Consider the following 20,079-nt stretch of genomic DNA (forward strand, 5'->3'; position numbering starts at 1 on the left):
GTACCCCTCCTGAGACTATAAGAGGGGTTGACACTGAGGAGGGAGGGGGCCAGGCGAACCAGGCAGGGGGACCTCTGCCAATGCTGCCCCCAAAAGTACCCATCCATAGGTAGGAAGCTGGTGCTGGAATTTCTGAAGCCCACGTGTGCGATTGTTGGGTGTGGTCGTACATTTCCACTGTCCCTGGGCTAAGGATGAAGCCACGGAGATCACTCAGGTTGAGGTCAAGGTTGGTGAGAATTTAGACCATGTAGCTTTGAAAAGGTGCTGCATAAAAACCCGAACATATGCTTATGCACTGAGTTGGAAATAATGCAAACCTATTCCACTGCAAAGATTGTCAAGAATTGCACAATTTTCTAGAGTTGGAAGAGCTAAGTGACTTGTTAACTGGGAATTGTAAACCTGTCACGTGGCAATTTCGCTTTAGTTATTAAATAGAAATACCTGCCTTCTAGATGCGTGCATTGTTGTTTACATGCATTAGAGTTCTAATTTCGGTGGGTGATTGAGGCGACCATCGGGCCGTTTTCTCATAGTTAATATAACTTTAAATCTTTTATCTATATCCTATAACAATGTCATCCAACTGTTCTTTAAATGGAGGTGTCGAAAAATGCACCTGAAAATCAATAAGACTGGAAAGGAAGTGAGATGTGATGAAGAGAAGGCCAAACCACCGGCAGGAAATGCTGCGCTGTTAATTTAGCAGAGAGTGCGCTGTGAAATATTAGAGATAATGCTGGGGAAATAAAGAGCAGCATTAGAGCGAAAATATGCCACAATGGGGGAGATTTATGCAACACACCGTTTCTACTTTGCATTCATTTCTATGGCAAAATTAGTCTGGAATTATGCACGTTTTGAATAATGCAAGGTTTTCAGGAACACATGCTTTGCATAAAATGCGGCTGTCCAGTGCCTGTCAATGGCTGGCTTGGGTGGGAGTGGGTGGGGGTGGCTGAGGGGCTGCTCCAGGATTATCTCAAGCAAGGCAAACATACTTTTCTGAACTGGATTGGGCCTCAATGACTTCATTTGTAAAACGGGACCGTTGGACCGGCTGATCGCGCTCTCTGAACTAGACTTTGTAAAGACAGGGGCCACCGTATTTCTGCCCTGAAGATGACCTGGCCAGGGCGGAGCGCGGAGCAAACACTAAACTCATCTTTCTCTAATTGTGGGGCTGGCCTTTCAGATACCAGGTACGGGAGGGGGTCTCTCACTCATCTGAATCCAGTTGGGACGATCCCTGGGAGACAAGATCTCAGCCCCAGAATCCCACGAGAACGAGCCCTGGGTATGGGTGACTGGTTGGGTGGGAGGTCAAAGAAGCCCACTGGTGATGGGGAGAGCGCGGGTGCGGTGGGGACCCAGCGCCACCAGAGGGCAGCAGCGGCCCGCAGCTGGGCCGCCGCTCCTCCAGGAGCAGGGAAGGAACGCTTCCCTCCCCGGTGCTGAAGCCCGCCGCGAGCCCGCGCCGTTTTAGGCGCTAGCGATGAAAGCGGGGTGGTCAGGGCACCCCAGATGTATGTTCTCCTGAAGGAGGCAAAAGACATATATAAGACATATATAAACAGATTGACATATGAGGGGATCAAGTGCGACGTGTTGTGAGGCATATAAAAAAGTGAGGGGGCGGGGTACCCTTAGAAAGGGGAGGGGGGCAGGGAAGGCCTCTCTGGGGAGGTGAGAGCTGAGCTGGGGCCCGAGCGAGGGAGAAAGGGCTGGAAACCGGAAGACATGAATGCATGTGGGTGTAGGAAGGGTCTGTTAAGGGATCTCCAGAAGGTACTTGGACAGCTTAGGTCAGGGACAGCATTTTCTGAGAAAATGGAGAAACGAGAAGTCAAGCAGCTTACTGAGAGCCTCAGAGCCAGTAAGCTGGGGTCAATGTCTGACAAAGGCTGAGGAGAACTTAACTTCCATATCCCAGCCGTGACAATGACGAGTCTGTCCCCCCCTCCCCCCGCGGTCGTGCCCCAAGAGGAAAGCAGGACAAAGACCTTTGACTGAGAGGTGAGCAACTTCCCTCCCCTCTCTTGGGCTTCAGGTTTCTCAGTTACAAAAGGAAAGGATAGGCCCCCTGACAGCTTCTAAACTCCCTATTTTCCAAACTCCTTATTTTAAGTCTCAGTTAGCCCGGGGCTCCAGAATTCTAGTTCTGACTTCCCTCTTGTGGTTAGTTTTGGTTTCACACTCTCACCTGAAGAGGATCATGGGAAAGCCAGTCAGTATCACTTTGGGACAGGCGGGTGGTTTTCAAGGTTATCAATGAGTGAGCGTGCAAGTGTCTGCACGCACTTTGTGTGTGCATGCATGCACGCATCCGTGTGTGTGCATGCAGGTCTGTGTGTGTGCGTCTGTGTGTGTATTTGTCTCTTGCGTGTCTCTGTAATATTGCTTGTTTGTGGGTGCATGCAGGCATGTTGCGTGTGTGTCCACGTGCATCTCTGTACATGCATGTCTGTGTGTGTACTTGTGGGCAGGCAAAGGCATACATGTCTTTGCACACGTGTGTCTGCTTATGCACCTGTGTGTTTGTATGTGCTTGTTTGTATGTGTGTGCATGCACATGTCTGTATGGGTGTGTGTTTTGGCAACTAACCCCTTCTAAGGGTGACATGAGAAGTCCCCAGTGTGTCTCACCAAGGCCCAACCACAGCCAGATTCCTCCTCCTTCTGCTTCTGTCTGCATCACCAGCTCAGTTTTTCTCCTTCTCCTGTTCTGGCTCTGGCTCTCCTCTCTTACTTCTCACCTGCACTATTCCAACAACCTTCTTTGACTATTTTTTTTTCTTCTTGAGTCGGTTTGAAACTCATTTGAATATCACAGATGACGGCTGGAGAAGTGATTCTTCTCTCTTCTAACCACCCAAATCCTTTGATTTGCACCCCTTGAGCGGAATTGATCACCTACCGTCCTGTCGTGGGTTAACTACTAAAAGCAGAGACCTGGGGCCTGTCAAAGCTGCACCCTGGGAGAGCTGAGCAGGAAGTCAGGCACATGGTTAAGACACAGTGACCTGGCTAATAAATGTTACAAACTCCAGCAAGGTGGGATTTATCATCCCAGTTTACAGAGGAGGACATCGAGGCCCAGACAGAGGTGAATAAAAATAGCCCTGCAGGAACCATCCTTGCAATATGAAAACTCTCTCATGCAGTTTTTATAACCACCCTAGGAGTTTGTTATTATCGATCCCCACTGTTTCGCCGATGAAGACACTGAGTCTTCAAAACCTTTACCTGAGTACCTTATGTTGCAGAGCAAACCAGAAGCTAAAGGCAGATTTGAACTCTGCCCCAGGAGGCTAAAGGCTGAACACTCAAGCACAGTGACAAGGGTCCTTGGAGTCAGTGGCTCAGGTCAGCAGCCCTCTGTGCCCTCATCATCCCTCCAGTGCTTGTTCCCTAAGGACAGGCTCCTCTGGGGCTTTCTTCCCTTTTTCAGAGTGCCCACGTGAAGGGCAGCCCTGCTCCTGTGCCCTGCTCCTCTCCCAGAGGAAGCGGCGGGAGAGTTGTGTTACCTGCGCCACTTTCAGAAGCTGCCGGATGGGGGCTGAGCATTAATTATGCACTAACCTCGCTGTGGTGTGCCTAATTGCCTGATAACCATAATTGAATCTTATGGATTACACCAACATTATTGCAGGGAGCAGTTTAAGGCAGTTAATGGGAAGCTGCTCCCGTTGTGTCCCAGGCGGCCAGGTTGCGAGCCCTTTCCTGGGGGCTGGGGAAGCCACGGGGTGGGAGGGCAGCAGGGCGTGGGTGTTTTGGCACATGATTGCACCACCTGAATTCCTAGAGGGCAGGTCTTCTTTGCCAAGAAAAGTCTGCTGGTGGGTAGAATTGTCTTCACTTTATCATTGCGAATGTGGCACAGGAAGGTCGAGCGACTGGCCCAGTTTCCTTCTGGATCACTGCTATGGCCCTTCCTGGCATCATCAGGGTCCCTGGAGAAATGACGAATCTTAGGTCCCACGCTGGACCTACTGGACCAGAATCTGCCTTTTAATAAGATTCAGATGCTTGTTGCTATTTATGCTGTTTGAGAAGTGCTGATTTAGACAAGTATGATTTCTTTTTTACCTACCCAGGATTATTTTCCCTAATGTTTCTTTGGGAAACATCACTACCGCACAGTGTAGGAGGTTTGGGTGGGTATCATAGGTCCACCTTTCTGTCTGCCACATCATGCCGCAGTGGTTGCTTCAGGGAAGGGCAGTGACCCCATGCCAGGCTGACATGTCAGTTCTGAGATTTTCGAAGGCACTATTGAGGAAGTTGTGTTTGATTGAACTATGTGTTGATGATTCTTCTTTCTCTCCACCGCTGCCACGTGGGTGAGCATTCTTCCCCACCCCAGCAGTGGTGGGCTTGGCCAGGTCACCTCCACCCTGAGAAGGGCCTGCCCAGGGAGCCATGGGTCCTTCAGCTGGGGTTCCAGCCTAACCCAGCTGATATTAGACCCATGATTCTAAAACGAATGATTGTTACTGAGAGACACTCAGATATTGGGGGTTGTTGGGTACATAGCATTGTTAAGAAAACACCTGACTGATATAAAAGAGATACACGCCTTATCCAGAGGTTGCTAACTGAATTTAGGCTTCTAGAAGACATCTTGCCACCAAGCACCTGCCTAAGGGTAAAGTCAACACATAGGAAAACAGAGCTGAGAAACTTAATCACGATGACAGCCTTTGTTCTCATGGTTCCAACCGTATCTCAGTTAGTCAGGACTCTTTCAGTGTCAAGGAGAACACTGAAATGCCACTGGTTTAAACAATAAAGGAACTTGTCGGCTCACATAATTCAAAAGTCCAGCAGTGACTTAAGTTTCAGGTGAGGCTGGATCTGGCAGCTCTTGATGGGTCTGTGCCTGTGTCTCTCCATACTGTCTTCCATTTTGTTGGGTTTCATCTTGAGGTCGTCTCCCCTTGTTACAGCTTGATGGCTTCCTCATCCAGTTCTGCTAGTTCTTCTGTAAGCAAGGATCCTTTTTCCCCCAGGAGCCAGCAGCTCAAATGTCTCCTCAAGTCTCATTGGTTCCCATGCCCATCCCTGAATCAATCTCAGCGTCTGAGAGGACGGGATGTGTGCTAATTGGCCTAAGCCAACGAGGACAGGAGCAAGGCAGCTCCGTTGACTCCCATGGATCCTTGACGGAAAGTCAGGAGGAAGGGGTGGGGAATGTATGCAAATATTCAAATATTCATGAGACTATATATGTATGTAAAACTAGCAAATAGCCACCAAATTGTAATAATTATTTTCTATGAAAATAGGATTAAAATTTCATGTTATTTAAAAATCATTTGAAATAATTTTAGACTTAGAGAAAAGTTGCAAAAATAGTACAGAGTTCCTATAATATTGTTTACCCAGCTTTCCCTAATGTTAGTATCTTGTATAATCATGATACAAAACAACCAACCTACAGACTTCGTTTGGATTTTTTTGATCTTTTATTAATATCCTTATTCTGTTCCAGCATCTGTTCCAGGATACCACGTTGCACTGAGTTGTCATATCTTCCTTGTCTCTCATGGCCTTGGCACTTTGGAAGAGTCCTAATCAGGTATTTTACAGAACATCCCTCCAGTTGGGTTTTTTGGATGTTTTTTATCAGGACTAGATTGAGAGCGTGCCCGTGAGACGAGAATACTGTAGATATGCTGTGCCCTTCTCAGGCAGGACATGATTCACTGGTGATGTTAACCCTGACTATTTGGTTAGGGAGGTGTCTGCTGGGTTTCTCCACTGTTAACTTACCCCCTTTCCTTATGTAATTAATAAGTATCCTGGGGGGAGATAATTTGGAACTATCTAGTTCCCCTCAAACTTTGACCTGCTGAATTTGTATCTATTGGTAGATGTTGCCGTGAACAGTGATTATTGTGGCTTTTTAATGGTGACTTTCTATCTTCCACATCCTTTCTGTAATCATCAATTGGAATTATTCTGAAAGGAAAAGCTGCCCTCCTTTCTCCACCATCCATTTTGTTTTTACAACACTTAGCAGTAACTCTGGGAGATGTAGATTTGCCCAGGATTCTACTCTGTGAGTATATCATTAGTATTTAGTCAATTCACAGTTACTAGAAATTGCCCATTTTTTTTCCAATTATAAACAACCCTGCAATGAACATCCTATGAATTTACTATTGCCCCTTCTGGGATCATTATTATTATTATTTTTTAAAGATTTATTTACGTCTCCCCCCTCCCCCCGCTATTGTTTGTGCTCGCTGCTGCTCTCAGCCCTCCAGCTTGCCTTCACCAGGAGGCCCTGGGAATTGAACCGGGGGCCTCCGGTATGGTCGACAGGAGCCCAGTTACTGGAGCCACACTGGCTTCCCTGGGATTGTTTTTGAAGTCCCCAAAATAGAAAGGCTGAGGCAAAGAACATGAACATTTTTAATATTTGATAGATTTTGCCGAATTGGTACTCAGCAAGACTGTAGCAGATAGCAGTAACCCCAGTGTGTGAGTGTCGGCCATTCATTTGCTTATTCATTCACACTGCCTGCCCTTGGTCACGTTGTGCGTAGCGCAGGCATTAGGGCGGTGAAGTCCTCTGAAATGCCCCCCATCCCTACCACATCTTTACAATCTCAGCTCCCTCCTCCTGGTCTCTCTCTTTTCTTTTCTGGCTCATTTTCTTTAGCATGAATAAGTCCCATATGGACAATGCTTTAGAGCAATGCATTTTTAAAAACTGAAATATAACCCACATGAAATTTACTCTTTTAAAGTGTACAGTGCAGTGGTTTTTAGTATATTCACAAGGTTGTACAACCATAACCACTAACTAATTCCAGATAATTTTCATCTAAAAAGAAACCCCAGACCCTTTAGCAGTTCTGCCTCTTTACCTTCACCACTCAGCCCTGGCAACCACTAGTCTACGTTCTGCCCCTATGGCTTTGCCTCCTCTGGACACATAATTTAAGTGCAATCCTGTAATGTGTGGACTTTTGCTTCCGGTTTCTTTCATTTAGCACTCATCTTAACAAGGTCTATCCATGTCGTAGGATGGGTCAGACCTTCATTCCTTTTTATTGCCAAATAACTTTCCATTGTATGGCTAGACCACATTTTATTTATCCAAACATCAGTCTATGGACATTTGGGTCATGTCCACCTTTTGACTATTGTGAATAATGTTGCTACGAAAGTTCCTGCAGGAGTTTTTGTGTGGACGTATGCTTTCATTTCTCTTTGATATATACCCAGGAGTAGAATTGCTGGGTCTTATGGTCACTCTATGGTTAGCTTTTTTAGTGACTACCATACTGTTTTTGAAAGTGGCTGTGCCATTTTACATTTCCACCAGCAAAGTATGAGGATTCCAATTTCTCCCCATTCTTGTTAACACTTGTTACTGTCTGTCTTTTTGATTATGGCCATCCTAGTGGGATGAAGTGGTATTGCATTGTAGTTTGGATTTGTATTTCCCCGATGTCTAATGATGTTGAACATCTTTTCATGTGTTTATTGACCATTTGTACATCTTCTATGAGAAATGTCTATTCTAATCCTTTGTTTTAAAAATTAGATTGTTTGTCTTTTTATTGTTAATTGTCAGAGTTCTTTATTTTTGAATACTAGACCATTATCAGATATATGATCTGAAAATGTTTCCTCTCATTCTGTGGGTTGTCATTGTACTTTCGTGATAGTGTTCTTTGAGGCATAAAAGATTTTAATTTTTGGTAATGTACAATTTATCTATTTTTTTTCCTTTGGTTGTTTGTGCCTTTGGTGTCATATCTAAGAAACCATTGCCTTAATCCAAGGTCATGAAGATATATACTAATATTTAGTTCAGTGAATTTTTAAATAAAATTTTTGATCACTACCCTCAGGAAGGAAACATTAGGTGTTGCAACCCAGCACATACATATGAAACAAAAATTTCCTGAAACCAATACTCCTCCTATTTTCTATTCCATTCTATTTCATGAAAAATAATGCTGGCCAAGACCCACTAAATTTATTTTATGACCTGTATCCTGGTTGGGGCCTCCAGTTTGAAAAACCAGTGCTTAAGAGTTTAGAAAGCGCCCTTGTGTACCTATCTCATTTTCTCCTTAGGGCAAACATGCGAGGCAGGCAATATTGTGTTGGTTTTACAAATGAAAAAGAGAGTCGGGCTCAGAGATGTTAAATGACTTCCGGTCACATTTCCTGGTCTGTGCAGAGCTGGATTATTTCCACGCTGTGCCTGTGCATTTCAATCTTTGCACTCAGCCTCCCTGCGATGGTTCCCACACATTAGTGTGCTTAGGAATTCCCTAGGGGTGGATTGTTAAGCAAGCAGATTTCTAGCCTCCAACCGCAGAGATTCTGACTGTGGGTGTGGGGCGCAGGCTATTGCACTTTTTAACCAGCACCTCTTGCACCAGAAAACAATGAGAGCAGTTGTAAGTTTGTGGAAGGGACATTGACCTAGGAGTCAGGAGGCCTGGTCTCTACTAACTGGCTCTGGGACAGGCTTCCACTGATGTTCTGGAAGGCTGATCGAGCATCTACTCTGTGGCCTGGAAGGTGGCTGGGAACAAGGACATAGCCCGCCTTGGAACTGAGGAGCTCACAGTCTAGTGAGAGCATTTGAGATGATGGGATTGGACTTTCAGAGGTTAATGACTGTGGCCACTGGGCTGGAGCCAAGAAGCTGTTATGTTTTGTTTGCCTGAACAATGTTTGTTCATTTTCTTAAACATGGTGCCAACACACACAAATAGGAAGGTTTCATGTGATAATTTAATTTTTGGCATTTCTTGAAATGTCAGAAGATCTGGAAACCTGAGGCTTGTGTTCTTACATGACCAAGATGGGCTGGACTTGAGTTGTTCCTGTCCCTGCTCAGTTTACCACAGTCCCCACTACTCCCTATTGTATTCCACCTCACCCACTCATTTAGAGGCTGCCTTGCTCCTGTGGGCAGGTGAGGGTGTGACCTCTGAACTCTGTGGTATCCAAATGCCCTCCAACTCGGGCTCTGAGGAAGTAGATGTCCCTCCAGTGGCTCTTGACCCACATTCACATGCCTCAGATTTCCTCCTGTCCTCTTCCGCATTCTTTCTTTGTTCCCTTTCTGTGGTTTTTTTTTTTTTTTTTTTTTTTTTGAGCGATTAACTGTGGTGATTGGAAGAGCCACAGACACTTCAGAAAGACCTGCGTTCCAATGGCAACTCCATCATTTTATCACTGAGCAACTTCGGACAAGGTCCTGAACGGCTCTGCTAAGTAACATCAGTTTTCACATGTGTAATATAATGGGGGTGTGTGTGCACTTATCACTGTATCCTGTTATTCCTTCCATATGGAGGGAGGGTTCACGGGAGCACGAGGGGGTGCTCGCTTCGGCGGCATATGTACGAAAGCTGGAATGATACAGAGAAGATTAGCGTGGCCACTGCACAAGGATGACACGCAAATTTGTGAAGCGTTCCATATTTTTAGATTTAAGAGTTGTGCAGCAGTAGAAACAACAAGATGCCAGACCTATTTGTGATATTTTAAAGATGCCATAAAATTCATGTTTAACATGAAAAAAAAAATAGGGCATGATGTTAGTGGATGCCTCTGGGTTCTGGCTTCTAGGTTCTGCGTTTATGTCGCATGAAAGAATTTAGGAACACGCCATAGAGTAGGCAAAGGAGTAAAGAGTTTATTAAAAAAAACGAGAAACGTCACGGTCCATAGCAAGGATCAAAGGGCTTTTAAAAGTCTTTCCTCCTCCTTCACAATGTTGGGGGACAGGCTCCAGCTGTTTGCTGTTCTGATTGGTTGCCCTACCTGTCAGTTTCTTAGGGGCCAATGGTGAGACCTTCTGTGGGTAGCCCATGCTTTCTCTTGACCCTGAATGGGGTTCTCATTCCAAGTGAGATTCCCATTCTAAGTGAGATTCTCGTCCCAAATGAGATTCTCTTTCCAGGGTCTTACAGGGTCCCTCAAAGGTTCCCGGGCGGGGCCTCAGGGCCGCGGCGTCTGCTGGGTCTTCAGCTGTGGCCCGAGTCCTCCCTTCCCTGTACTGACCTGCCTCAATGAGGGCAATTCTGATTGATGCTGGTGCCTTGGGGCGAGGCTGCTGCCTCATGCAGTCAGCCTCTTCCTCTCCTTCTCTTGGGGGTCTGCCCACCTGCAGAGAGCACACATCCTCTCTATGCTCGTCTGCACCCCAAGCTTCCCTGGGGCCAGCTCTGTCTCTGCAGGGGGAGACTGGGGTGAGGGTGAGGGAGGGGTGGGCCCAGCAGCCTGGGAGTCGGGGGTTCATCTGCCTGGTTTTAGAGTTTAGTGTTGGGAAACCCCTTGCCCTCAGACCTCAGCTATCTTCTCCCAAGTCAGCTGTTGTCAATGGTAAAGAGGCAACTTGAAATCATTGGACTGAGCTGTGCGTTGTTCACATCTCAGTTGGCTCTGAACTCGGCCCGTTAGAGCGTACTCTTTACTGGGTCCCCTCTCTCTCCTTCTCCCTTGCAAATAGTAATTCCTCACAATTCCTGTTGTGAGGGGCAGTGTGTGGCACATAGTGGGTGTTTATTTCAATAAAAGGCAAATGGTTTTTATTATTACTCCTCTTTGGTTATGCATGCTGGAATATGGGAGCCAGCCCAGTGCCTGGGGGTGGGTTCAAAGGAACTAGAAGAAATAGATAAGAAGAAAAACGCAGCTTTGATAATGCTTCACTTGAAAATGGCCTCTCAGGTCCTCCTGTATGCAAATCACATGCAAATCTCACGCATTTTTATTGGCAGCTCCCTTCAGGCAGTCTGCACTGGATGTGGCCCTGGGAAAATTGAGTGGAGGTCACGGAATTCCAGGGAGTTTAAGGTCAGAACCTTGGAGGGTGGTTGTCTGGGAATGGGATGGGGGAGTCCAAAGTGATAGGGCTAGGTAGGGTGGGGGTGGGAGCTCTGGGATGGGGGTGGGGAGTGGGGAGGACTCCCGTTAGGACGGAAAGAGGCTCCTACGGGAGGAGGGAGAGCAGAGCGGGCCCAGGCTGCCGGCAGCTGCAGGGAATGGCTTGCAGTCCCCATTCCTCAGCCTGCTCCCAGAGGCCTCAGCGATCTGCTCAGCCCTCCAGCTGTCCCCTGGGACCTAAGCCTCCAGAAGCCAGGCTGGTGTGTGCTCTGCACATGCCGCACCTCTCCCAGGCTCTGAGGCCTCACCACAGCCATTCCCCAATCTTGGAAAGATGGTCTGGGACCCGGGAAAGAGCCCAGGCTCTTGCATCAGACAGACTTCCCGTCAACTCCCAACCGCGTCACTTCCAGCTGTGAGCTCTCAGGCCACTTGCTGGGCCTCGGTTTCCTCCTCTGTAAAATGGGTTAATAAGTCTCTCTGCCAGAGAGCTCTTGTGAGGGTGGTGTGAGAGGAGGTAGGTCGAGGGATTCGCACAGGCCTGGGTGAGAAGGTGCTCAGCAAGCGTGAGTCTCCAGGCTTTAGTCTTGCTCCGATTGCTCCATTCTCAGAAATCCACGGTGGAGGTGCTGTTCTGCTGGATCCCGACAGGCTCCCCTTTAGTGACACCATGATTACTCCCATTTTGCAGATGAGCACGCTGGAGGGCCACAGCCAGGATGGAGTCAGCTTTGCAGTCAGCCCCAGGCCCTTTCTCACCATACTCTGTGCCTCCTCCTCAAATGCTAGAGATGGTGGGCTAGGGAGAGGGGCAACCTCTTCAACCAGAGAGGTCAGGTGACTTGCCCAAGGCCACACAGCCACTTAAAGACAGAGCTGGACTAGATCTGCTGTCCTGACAATGGGTCGCGTGGGGCTCTGGTCCCCCTCCTCTGAGCACAAGGCCCTCTCGCCCAGACCACACCTGTGGCCCGTTCTGCTCTGGCTGCTGCTACCTGCCTTTGGGGACAGTCTTGTCTCTCCAGGGAGGGGCGGAGGTCCTCCAGGCTCTGGAGATCTGGTGCGGTGCTGCTTGCTGGGGGCTTTTGGGGGCTTCCTGCCTCCGGCCCACCTCCTCCCCCCTCTTCCCCTGCCTCCCCCTGGGGCCTCCCCTACCCCTGCTCATCCTCCGTGCCTTCCCCTTTCCCAGCTCAAGGCAGGCAGTGTTTGGGGGAGATTATGCAGTGTTGACTTTGGAATATGAATTAGGCGAGAGCGGCAGCCAAATATTGGAATTAGGGGAAGCGGGAGCCCAGGCTGGGATCCAAGAGTGGCTGGAACATCTGTGTCTTGGCTGTTTCAGATGCCTGACCCTGCCGCCCACCCCAGAACGACCAGTCCCAGAGCCACAGACAAGCTCTGCTGCAGCCAGGGTTTGGCCCTTCACTTGCCAGCCGAGGCCATGGCTGAGAGTCCATAGAACTTGTTCCTACAACCCACTTGATTCTGAGGCCAGGAAGAGGCAGATGCTCCTGTCATGTTTGAGGGACAGAGGGAAGACTTCGCCTAAGGAGACAGCCTTCATTTAAGCGTCTGAAATCCACTACTAGTGCCCTGTTCCTATTGGTCAGGTCAATATTTGCAAAAAAATGCGTTGAGTCTCTAAAAGACTTCTGCTGTTATATGTTTGGGAAATGTATTCAACAGAGTTACTGCAGGACTTCTCAGAGCCTTTAATAATGTAATAGGCATTGCGGTTCTTCAAAAGGGGGATAGAGTTTGCAATATTTCCCACACTTGTTTGGCAGGCACCCCTTTCCTCATGCAGCCTCTTTTCTTGGACCAGAGTGAACAGATCTTACTCTCGTCTCGCAGCTTCTGGTCTCAATCAGTCTGAATCTGTCGGAAGCTGTCTCCTGCATCTGTAAAATGGAAGAGCAGCAACTGCCCTGGGTGTTTATTATTTTGAAAGTACAGTGAAAGGATATCATGTGTAGAAGTGCATTGCAAGCCACATGATTGCATGTTTTTTAGGGATCATTACGATCAGCTCTGTCTCCTCTGTTAATCTGATAAACGTGGACACACTGACAGCTTCATGATAATGCTCCCCCAGGGTTTCTTCCACTTTTAAAGGGGCTTCCAGGAAGGGGACAATATTCAACCCAGCATTGGCCTTATCACATGAAATTGTTGCATGGCTAGGGCAAGGCCAAGTGGCTGACAGGAAGACACCAACTACCAGGGCCCTTGACTCTTGGGTCCAGTGCTCCATCTGAGACACCATGCTGCTGGACCCAGCACTGCTATGGGTGCCAGAGAGGCAGATGGTGGAGGCACTTCCTGGACATACTTGTGCTTTGATAAGCTCTTGGAGGCACCATGTCCCCCATGAGCCACCCCTCCTGGCGACCCGCACTGCCTGATGCTCTCCCTGGGCCAGCTGTGCTAGACCCTCCTAAGGAGGCCTGGCTCCCAGAGTGTCACCCCTTGCCATCCAGATATCAAAGGGTATCCTCCCCCTTCTCTCTCTCCTCTTCCTGCAGAGGCTTCTGGGGGCTGTACCATCCCCTTAGTTGAGAATTGTCGGAATCTGGGGCTAAAAAAGGCCAGGTCCCAGAAGGACTGAACCATTTCCTACAAGAGGCCCAGAGAAAACTCGGTCATCAAAGTTTGGCTGAGAATTCCTCACTTCTTCCCGGCCTCAGTTTCCCCATCTCTAAGCTGAGGAGTCCCACGTAGCTCTGAGAGTCTGTAGGGCTGTGGGTTCATCAACATCATAAACCCCTGCCTGCCTTACTTAAGAAATAATTCATACATTTCCCTCTCCTCCCACCTGCATGCTGCCCTCCCCCCATCTCCTGAGGAGCCCTTGTAATCGCCTCCCCGCCTCCCGCTGTGATTCCAGCAGCCCCCTCAGATGTCTCCCAGCCTCTGGTACTTCTCCTCTTAAGTGTACCCACCACCCTGCAGCCCGAGAGCTCTGTTTAGGTTCTGCTCTCCTCACCACTCTTTGCTGTTTACAAACTTGGGATGGCTCTCTACTGCCCTGGATAAAGTCTGTGACCCCAATCCATCTCTACCACCCCTGCCCCAGCAGCCACTTGGAATTCTCTTCCCAGCTTTTGCTCTTGGTGTCCTTTTGGCCTAAAATGTCTTTCCTCCTTCTCCATTGGCTGAAATTCTACGCAACCTTCAAGACTCAGCTTCCCCACCCGCCTTTCTCTTCCTCGCCTCCCTCCGTGCTGTCACCGTAAATGCCTCTGCAGTGTGGTCTTTCCACGTTGTGTGAGAAACACCAGTGAACACACTATTCTCCTCTACAAACCTCATTATAGTGTCAATCATGCTGCATATTCCAAATGTTTAGCATTGCTTTTAATTATAAAAATCATACATGCTCTTGTAACATTTCCAAAAGCTTCAGGGGTAAAAGTGAAACTTGCCCCTCTCTGATCTTTGCTAAAGTTCCTCGTGTTCTTCCACATATATGGAGTACTGAAATTTATTTAACTAGCCCCCATTGTGGGACATTTAGATTGTTTCTCATTCTTTACTGCTACAGAAGCCAAGGAAACGACTACCTGCGGATGCAAATATTTCTGTATGTAGAGTCCTAGATGTGGGATTGCTAGGACACAGAGTGTATGCATTTAAAATTTTAATGGAGAAGCGAATTTGACTCAATAGACAGAGTGCCCGCCTACCACATGGGAGCACAGGGTTCAAACCCAGGGCCCCCTGACCCATGTGATGACCTGGCCCACGCGTAGTGCTGATGCACGCAAGGAGTGCCTTGCCACGCAGGGGTGTTCCCTGCTTGGGGAGCCCCACACACAAAGAGTGCACCCTGTAAGGAGAGCCGCCCAGCACAAGAAAAGTGCAGCCTGCCCAGGAATGGCGTCGCACACACAGAGAGCTGACACAACAAGATGACACAACAAAGAGAGACACAGATTCCCGGTGCCACTGACAAGAATATAAGCAGACACAGAAGAACACACAGTGAATGGACACAGAGAGCAGACAACTGGGGCGGGGGTGGGGAAGGGGAGAGATAAATAAAAAAATAAATATAAAAAAATTTTTTTTAATGGATACTGTCAAACTGTCTTCAAAAAAGGCTGAGCTGTTTACCACTCCCAGCCACAATCTCTCGGTGATGTTTAAATGCCTGCCCACTCCCCCTGAGAATGGGAGCTGGCACATATCTAGGCTCAGTAAATGCTTGTTGACTGAATGGAGGGTTGCTAAGCCCTGGGCCTCTGCTTCCCCAGAAAACCAGAAGCCTCTCTGACCCTGAAAAGCCTGGAAAGTCCACAGTGGGGCTAGGAGACCTTGTCCAGTTACGTTCGGCTCTCTGGATGGCGAAGAATCTTGAGGCGGCCTGCTACTCTCTTTGTAAGTGGGGTGTGTGTAGTTTTTGTCTTCAAAGTGGGCCTCAAGGATCTGGGTTGCCATGGCAACTCTTGAGCAGGGCTGTCTTTTTCCTTCCCTACATCTTGGGAGCCCTGGTTGCCATAACAACTTGCTGGTCCACTCTTCTTCCCCCAGCCCTGCGATCGGCCTCCAGCTTCCCTGGAGGCTTTGGGTAATCCTGATGTCGCGTGACCCGTGCAGCTTGGGACCCTCTTGAGAGGAGATCTAGTGGCGCCACCACTCAGGAGGGGTTCCAGCTGTAGCAGAATGCCCTCGCCAAAGGGAGAGGGCCCAGGTGAAAGAAGAGAGGGAGCCCTGCTCCTTCCCAGCCCAGAAGGGTCATCATTGCTTGGTGACCAGAGGGAGAAGTCCGTTCTCCCCGAGGTACACAGGTGGTTCGGGGATCAGTGAGGCAAGGCTGTGTGGCAGAGCGGCTGGAGCAGGCACTCCTGGCCAACCTCCTGGGGTCCTCAACACTGGGGGAAGCAAGAGACCTGGGCCATGGAGGCTGCTCTCAGGCCCTGCGAGAACCCTTGGTGTTCGTCACATGCTCTTGAGAATGCCCAGAAGAGAGGACTGAAGAGGTGAAGTACAGCACGTTCACTGTCCTCATGGAACGCTCTTGTGGCATCTGAGGATTCTGTTGACACTTGGAAAGTACTGCTAAGAGAAAACAGCAGGACACAAAATGCTGTGTGGCTACTGACTGCAACTCTACCATACCGGTGTGGAATTCCTAGGGACTGAAATTTGAGGGAATGTAATATAAATACAAATACAGTTTTCCCCACAGCTGCTTCTCCTCCAGCATTGCTTACTCATCTCTGAATAGGCTTGCCACTTTCCCTGTGGTCCAAACCAGAAACTTGGGATTCAAACTAGACTCCTCCCTCCGCTCATGCCCCATCCCTAGCTGGCACAAAGCCGTTGAGTCTACATTTTAAATAGCTTTCACATTTATTCTCCTGTCTCATCCAGACCGCCACTGCCCAAGTCCACCCCTTGCCATTCCTCACTTGGAAACCATGGTCATCTCCCCTACTGGATGCCCCCCAGGCATGGCTCCCCCTTCCTCCCCCCACCAGCACACCTGCCTCTAAGAGGCAAATCTGGCCATGTGGGGAAGCAGACTTGGCCCAGTGGTTAGGGCGTCCACCTACCACCTGGGAGGCCTGTGGTTCAAACCCCGGGCCTCCTTGATCCGTGTGGAGCTGGCCCATGTGCAGTGCTGATGTGCACAAGGAGTGCCGTGCCATGCAGGGGTGTCCCCTCGCTGGGGAGCCCCATGCACAAGGAGTGCGCCCCATAAGGAGAGCCGCCCAGCTCGAAAGAAAGTGCAGCCTGCCCAGAAATGGCGCCACACACACGGAGGGCTGACACAACAAGATGACGCAACCAAAAGAAACACAGATTCCTGTGCCACTGACAACAACAGAAGCAGACAAAGAACATGCAGCAAATAGACACAGAGAACAGACAACCGGGGGCGGGGGGGAGGGGAGAGAAAAAAAATCTGGCCATGTGACTCCTCTCTCATGTTCCCCATTTGCTCCAGAATCAAAGATAAGTTTCTTGGCACACTCAAAATCTACTTCCTTAGTTCTCACTCCATTCTTTCCCCTTCTTGACCCTTCCAGCCAGGCAAAACTCCTGGTGGTTCTCTTTTTTCCATCTTCACTGTGAATGCATTGTTCCCTCTGCCAGGAATACTTATACCTGCTTTGTTTGCCTGATCAATTCCTATCCATCCTTTGAGACTTAGCTCAAGAGAAGTCTTGGGAAGTCACGATGATGGGAGAAATATGTTTCCACTTCATTCTTCTCCTGAAAAACCATATGGAAACCATGAGGAGAACAGAAAGAGAAGACCAAACTGTCATTGATAGAACTAGGAGAGTCTATTTCCAAATCTCCTTATATGGAGGTGGAAAGCTGCTAGAGGAGGAATAAGTGACTCGCAGAGAGGAGGAAGATCAAATCTCTGTATTAGTGTGTGGGAGGGATGTATACAGGAGAAGCAGGCCCATTTCCTCTACAGAAACCCAGAAAGCTCAGGGGTGGGAGGCAGCAGGTGTCACAGGAGGTGGGGTTGAGATAGGGGCTGAAAACAGGATGGTAGTTTGAAATTAAGGAGCAGGTAGACCTCTAAGTCCCCACCTACACCAGGTGATAGTATGTCTTCCTTTCATGAAGGACCAGAGGCTCTGGTTTCAGGGGTGCCATGTGTAGATAAGGGCAGGGGTGAGGAGCCTACTAAAATTGTGTGTGTGGGGAGGGGTTGAGTCTGCATATAAACTGGTGAGACTTCCAGTCCTCTGACTCCATCCAGTTCCCCAGAACCAGAATCAGGCTTATATCTGATACCCCCCTTCTAACTCCCACCAATGAGATCAAAGACTACCCCCAAAGAAATGGCCCAGAGATTCTTATGTTTTGGGGTCCATGGCAGATAAGCTGGCAGGGCAAACTGATCCATCCAATCTACATGCCAAACACAGGCACTTAAACTTCTAAGCTGTCTTTTAGTGCCCTACTCTTAAGTATGAGTACACACCAAGGATCACTGAGCTGAGGGAAGCTTTCTCTTGTTTTTCCCAGAGGAAGAAATGAACCAAGAGGAAGTGGAAAATCCTCAACAACATACTTGCTAACTGAATCCAAAAGCACATTAAAAAAATTATACATCACTGTCAAGTGGGCTTTATACCAGGTATGCAAGGGTGGTTCAACATAAGAAAATCAATCAGTGTAATATACCACAATAATAAATCAAAGAAGAAAAATCACCTGATCATTTCAACAGATGCAGAAAAACACATTTGACAAAATACGACATCTTTTCTTTTTTTTTTTCTCTCCCTCCCCCCCCCCCCGCCCCCCCAGTTGTCTGCTCTCTGTGTCCATTTGCTGTATATTCTTCTGTGACCGCATCTATCCTTATCAGCAGAACTGGGAATCTGTGTTTCTTTTTGTTGCATCGTCTTGTGTCAGCTCTCTGTGTGTGTGGCGCCATTCTTGGGCAGGCTGCACTTTCTTTTGTGCTGGGCAGCTCTCCTCTCGGGTGCACTCCTTGCTTGTGGGGCTCCCCTATGTGGGGGACACCCCTGCGTGGCACGGCACTCCCCGCGCGCATCAGCACTGCGCATGGGCCAGCTGCACACGGGTCAAGAAGGACCAGGGTTCGAACTATGGACCTCCCATGTGGTAGGTGGATGCCCTATCCATTGGGCCAAGTCTGCTTCCCCCTTTCTTGATAAAAACACTCCAAAAGATAGGGATAGAAGGAAACTTTCTCAATATGATAAAGTACATATATGAAAAACCCACAGCTAACACTGTACTCAATGGTGAAATACTGAAAGCTTTCCCCCTGAGATTGGGAATGATACAAGGATGCCCACTCTCTCCACTGTTATTCAATGTTGTGCTAGAAGTTTTAGCTAGAGCAATTAGGCAAGAAAACAAAATAAAAAGCACCCAAAAAAGAAAGGAAGAAATAGAACTTGTGCTATTTGATGATGATATATGATCCTATACTTAGAAAATCCTGAAAAATCCACAACAAAACTAGTAGAATTTATAGACAATTTCAGCAAAGTGGCAGGCTACAAGATTAATACACAAAAATCAATAGTGTTTCTATACACTACTAATCAGCAATCTGAGGAGGAAATCAGAAAAAAAATTCCATTTGCAATAATGACTAAAGAATCAAATATTTATTAATAAACTTAACCAAGGGCATAAAGACCTGTATTCAGAAAACTATAAAACATAGCTAAAAGAAACCAAAGATGATCTTAATAAATGGAAGTACATTCTGTGTTCATGAGTTGAAAGGCTAAACAGCATTAAGATGTCAATTTTACCCAAACTTATTTACAGATTTACCACAATCCCAATAAAAATTCCAATAGCCTTCTTTGTAGAAACCAATTATCAAATTTATTTGGAAGGGTAAGGGTCCTGGAATAGCTAAAAATATCTTAAAAAAAAAAAAAGGAGAACAAAGTTGGAGGACTCTCACTTCCTGATTTTAAAGCATATTACTTATCTACAGCAGTAGAAACAGCATGGTACTGGCATAAAGATAGATGGATTGATCAATGGAATCAAATCAAGAATTTGGAAATAAACCCTTGCATCCATGGTCAGGTATATTTTGACAAGGCTGTCAAACCCACTCAGCTGGTTCAGAACAGCCTTTTTAACAAATGGTACTGGGAAAATTGGATATCTATATCCAAAAGAAAGAAAGAGGACCCCTATATCACACCTTATACAAAAATTAATTAAAAATGGATTAAGAACCTAAATATAAAAACTAGAACCATAAAACTTTTAGAAGAAAATGTAGGGAAACATCTTCAAGATCTTATGGTAGGTAGTTTCTTAGACATTACATCCAAAGCATGAGCAACAAAAGGAAAAATAGATAAGTGAGGCTGCCTCAAATTTAAACACTTTTGTATTTCAAATGATTTTGTTAAGAAGGTGAAAAGGCAGTCAACTCAAGTGGAAAAAATCTTTGGAAACCACAAATCTGACAAGGGTTTGATTTCCATGTTATATAAAGAAAGCACACAACTTAACAACAAAACAATAAGCAACCAATTAAAAGTGGGCAAAAGACTTGAATAAACATTTTTCGAAGTGGAAAGACAAATGGCCAAAAGATACATGAATAGATGCTCAACATCACTAGCCGATAAAAACTACAGAGCCATCTTAGACTATACAGAATGGCCACTATTAAAAAAACAAAGCAAACTAGAAAACTACAAGTGCTGGAGAGGATGTGAAGAA

General features: G+C 47.4%; 1 non-coding gene across 1 annotated transcript; it reads left to right on the plus strand.

Annotated features, from left to right (window-relative positions):
• Positions 1–9,365: 9,365 nt before the first annotated feature.
• On the plus strand, positions 9,366–9,472 carry LOC111766072 (U6 spliceosomal RNA). Its single transcript, XR_002798233.2, has one exon. It is a non-coding gene; the product is annotated as a U6 spliceosomal RNA (small nuclear RNA).
• Positions 9,473–20,079: the final 10,607 nt, after the last annotated feature.

This window comes from Dasypus novemcinctus, chromosome 10 (assembly GCF_030445035.2).
Source record: "Dasypus novemcinctus isolate mDasNov1 chromosome 10, mDasNov1.1.hap2, whole genome shotgun sequence".
NCBI classification, from domain to species: domain Eukaryota; kingdom Metazoa; phylum Chordata; class Mammalia; order Cingulata; family Dasypodidae; genus Dasypus; species Dasypus novemcinctus.